This window comes from Cebus imitator, unplaced genomic scaffold (genome assembly GCF_001604975.1).
Source record: "Cebus imitator isolate Cc_AM_T3 unplaced genomic scaffold, Cebus_imitator-1.0 Scaffold439, whole genome shotgun sequence".
Classification (NCBI taxonomy): domain Eukaryota; kingdom Metazoa; phylum Chordata; class Mammalia; order Primates; family Cebidae; genus Cebus; species Cebus imitator.
Window position 1 is genome coordinate 582487 of NW_016107754.1, and position 4741 is coordinate 587227.

Genomic DNA, 4741 nt, shown 5'->3' on the forward strand with positions numbered 1-4741 from the left:
GGTTTCACCATGTTGACCAGGATGGTCTTGATCTCTTGACCTTGTGATCCACCCGCCTCGGCCTCCCAAAGTGCTGGGATTACAGGCTTGAGCCACCGCGCCCGGCCCTCAGACGCTTTTATGTTAGTAAAATGTATTTTCTGAATCTCTAACTATAACCACTACTCCATTAAGTTAAGGTTTATTCCTCTATTTTAAAGTTGGACTTGCCTTTCAAGTGAATAATGGTATATGAGGTCATGAAACATACAGTTGTCTACTTGCTGCATTTATCTCTTTATTCATTTTTCTCACTGCGCTTAAATATGTTTTATTAGGACATCTCAAGAGCCTTTTCCAGCTTTGCTATTGGATTAAAATCAAGCATGCTTAGCAGATAGTAGCTATTCAACCAACATTTCTTCAATGAATGGATAAATAGCTTACACATAAAAAGCGTAAGTGGTGTTTAAGAGGAGCGAGATTTCTCAGTCTTCTTTTTTCCCCCACAGACATGACTGACAGTGAAAGAAGGAGTTATGATGAAGTTGAGCAATGAAATGTAGTGGATCATAGAATTCCCACAGGTTACTAAATTTCAGAAGGAAAATACTCTTATTCCTCTTTTTCTTCAGCCTCCCTTATTTTAAAGGCACAGTGAAAAGACTACTGATGTTGCAGTGAAACAGAGCCATCCTCAGAGCCTGGCTTTATCACTTACCAGCTATGAGGAAGGAGGGGCACTCCTCATCTTCCTTCATCCTGTTTCCTCATCAGTTAAAGAACAGTGGTGTTTCTTATCAGATTGGGCTGCTGTTTTGTGAGAGAATGTCTATAAAACTTGCAGAAAACAGATCCTTAATAAATGGTAGCAATTACTGTGATTCTCAGTAGGTCTCAGTGGAATGTGTAGAAGAGGAAAGACAAACTGCACCAGTGTAAGGCAGGAGAAGGCTATGAGGGGCTGATGGTGGGAACTGAGACAGCACTTTGTCTCACCTCCCCGCTAGTAATTTCCTCCAAAATGTGCTGACTGTGAAATAAATAATCTTGAGTATTTATCTCATTTGACTGTACTGCTTGAAACCTCTTTACCTCTTTCTGACAATGTCTCAATAGGAAGTTCATGTCTGTTCTTAATGTGTTGCTGTTCTTTTTTTTTTTCAAATTTCCCAATACAAAATCTCTGCTCCTGCTGACACTGGTGACCTTGTTCTCACTCACGTCTAGGCTTTATGTCCAGCTGTTCTTCCCACCTTGCCCTGTCCTCTCACTAGCCTTTCCCTGCTGCATATCTCATAAAAGGATCAAATAGCAAAGCCCTCCCACAGAAGAGCTGAGAGCTACCCTTCTGGTTTTCTGAATTATTGTATATTTGCTTTTTGTCGTAATTTAACTTTACATTAGAAGTATCATTTGTCTTTTCAATAAGAGTATTTTTTTTTTTGAAGGAAAATTTGCATTAATTATTTTTATTTACAGAAACAGTGTACATTTAACCCAGTTTCGTGGCAAGTTCTTTAGCCTTTGCCTTTTCTAGCTTGGCGATGCGAGCCACAGACTTGGGACCCAGGACATTGCCTCCCCAGTGACGGCGGATCTCATCATATCTGTCATTGTAATTGGTGCGTATAGCTTCCACCAGTTTAGCCAAAGCACCTTTGTCTTCTGAGTTAACCTGTGTGAAGGCCACAGTGGTTCAGGTCTTCCTGTGAACTAGACATCCCAGTCTTGCCTTCCCCTTGATAATGCAGTAAGGGACTCCCATTTTATGACACGTGGCAGGCAAGAAGACAACCAGCTCAATGGGATCCACGTCATGTACAATCACCACCAGCTGAGCCTTCTTGTTCTCCACCAAGGTGGTGACAGTGTTAACTCCTGCTCAAAGGACAGGTGGTCTCTTAGTGGGGACGTCCCCTTTGCTAGCCGCTTTCTTCTCGGCCTGGGCCAACAGCCTCTGCTTCTTCTCTTGCTTTGTCTCTGGTCTATACTTGTGGGCCAGCTTAAGCAGCTGAGTAGCTGTTCGGTGGTCCAGGGCCTGGGCGAACTGGTTAATTGCAGGAGGCACTTTCAGCCGCTTACAGAGGATGGCTCTCTGCCGCTGCAACCTGATACAGCGGGGCCATTTCGCAAAGCGGGTGAGGTCTCTTTTGGGCTGGATGTCCTGCCCAGTGCCAGAATTCTTAGGCCTTTTCTCAAACAGGGGATTCACCACTTTTTTGGCCTTCTGCTTCTTCACGACAGTGGGGGCTGGAGCCACCTTCTTCCCCTTGGCCTTCTTTCCTTTCGGCATCTTGGGCGGCGGGAAGACAGCAAGAGTATTTCAATAAGAATGTACAAGCGCGGTGGCTCAGCCTGTAATTCCAGCGCTTTGGGAGGCTGAGGCAGGCAGATCACCTGAAGTCAGGAGTTCGAGACCATCCTGGCCAACATGGTGAAACCCCGTCTGTACTAAAAATACAAAAATTAGCTGGGCCTGGTGGTGGGTGCCTGTAATCTCAGCTACTGGGGAGGCTGAGGCAGGAGAATCGCTTGAACTCGGGAGGTGGAGGTTGCAGTGAGCCAAGATCATGCCATTGCATTCCAGCCTGAACAAGACTGAGACTGTCTCAAAAAAAAAAAAAAAAGTGTTTCCTCAAGGCTGTATTTGTACTGTTATATTTCTTGGCACCCAACCAAGATGCTAATATCTTTAATTCATGTTCCTTAGTGAATTCTACAAAAGGAGTCTGTGGGTCCAATTACCCCTTCACTGATAATTTTAATAATGCATCTAAGGAATTAGGGCTTTCTTTTCCAAAAACCACATGGGTCTGTGGTTCCCTCAGCTATTTCTACCTTAAAGTACAATTTTCTCCACCATAAATAATTCCATTTCAGGAGCACCCTCTGAAAGTAGGGCAAGTAGCTTTCAGGTTATGTAAGCTACCTGAAATTTAGGGATAGCATAATTTTTGTGTTCCAAATTTCCATCTACAAGCAAAGACAGGATACTTAACTTAAAGCAATGGTACAACCCCAGTGTAAATTAATTGTGTTTTTTTCCCTTCCTAATCCTACTATGACCTGATGCCTCTTGATGACTTTTTAAGTAGAACTGTTCAGACACATGGATTCCTATTCTTGTTTAATTTTCTTGGCTTCAAAAATGGGCTCAAGAAAAGCCAAGATTCCATTCTTATGCCTCATTCTCTTAGTCCCCTAGGACTGTGTAGTCAATTAAGCTATGCTTCCAAGAATGCTAAATACTCATTAACATTATTAATCATTTCTAAAGTACCAGTGGTCTGATTTCCTCTGGGAAATGCTGTGTACTGCTTTCGAGGGTTTCTCATATCTGGGCTACTACAAAAGCCTTTCCTAGGGCCGTATTCTTCAGCTCTGTTGTAGGATATGCCAAGGCTAAAAAACTTCCTCGTTGATGGAATGACTTTGGGTTTTAGATTCAGTCTCGTGGTTTCATAAATCACTAGAGACTTAATATCTGGACATGGTTTTCTTTCTTTGTTTTTTTTTGAGACGGAGTTTCACTCATGTTACCCAGGCTGGAGTGCAATGGCGCGATCTCGGCTCACCGCAACCTCCGCCTCCTGTGTTCAGGCAATTCTCCTGCCTCAGCCTCCTGAGTAGCTGGGATTACAGGCACGCACCACCATGCCCAGCTAATTTTTTTTTGTATTTTTAGTAGAGACGGGGTTTCACCATGTTGACCAGGATGGTCTCGATCTCTTGACCTCGTGATCCACCCGCCTCGGCCTCCCAAAGTGCTGGGATTACAGGCTTGAGCCACCGCGCCGGGCCATGGTTTTCTTTCAAATGAAATTATTTAAATCACAACTGAGCATTAAAATGTTCAATGACAAAACTGGATTAAGTTTGAAAATGAGATACATATAATAAAAAAGATACACCATTGCTAATAGTAACAAACATACAGTCCTTCACATAAGTTAACTCATCTGATAGTCACAACCACTCTATGATATAGGTATTATTATAATCTCTATCTTACTGATAAAGAAGAGGAAATTCAGCTCAAAAAAGTTAAGTAATTTACCCCAGGTCACCCAGCTATAAATGGCAGACCCACAATTCAAACACCCAGGCGATGTGGACCCAGAGTTATTTCTGTTAAATCCCATGCTACTATAAAGTGAGAATATCTGTGTGTGAGATAAGTGGCTGAAATTCAGATACCTCTGCAACCTACTGTGTACTATACAAAGGGAATATTGAGGCTACGGGCACGGCTCCATCTTTTGAGGAGAGACTTCCAGTAGTTATCCGTGGAACTGATTTAATTAGAAATTTGTTTGGTTAATGGCCCTCTCAGTGAAATCTCTGCCAATAAACACATTTGCATATACCAGTTGAAATGCCACCTTACACTGTGTTAGGTGTAAGTTTCTAGTACTTACCCTTAACTAGAGGAGGCTGAATAATGATATGACTCCCACGTCTCCTCCACACTCCACATCAGATTAGCACAAGTCTTCCCACTTCTCCGTTTAGTGCTCTAATTCAGGGCATGCAGAGCTGTAAAGATAATTTGTTTTTGACACATCTAATTTATGTATTTGTCTTTTATATTAGTTTAGGAGACTATGGTAACTATAGGAGCTTTTTGTTATTCATTGTAGGGGAATGTTTAATAAATTATATTACACCTTGATAATACCATGCAGTCATTTATTTATTTATTTATTTATTTTTATTTTTATTTTTATTTTTATTTTTTATTTTTATTTTTTTTTTTTTT

General features: G+C 41.7%; 1 pseudogene across 1 annotated transcript; it reads right to left on the reverse strand.

Annotated features, from left to right (window-relative positions):
- Positions 1-1474: 1474 nt before the first annotated feature.
- LOC108290561 lies at positions 1475-2279 on the reverse strand (annotated as a pseudogene). Its single transcript, XR_005197156.1, has one exon. The product of XR_005197156.1 is annotated as a 60S ribosomal protein L7a-like (transcript).
- Between the last annotated feature and the right edge of the window lie 2462 nt (positions 2280-4741).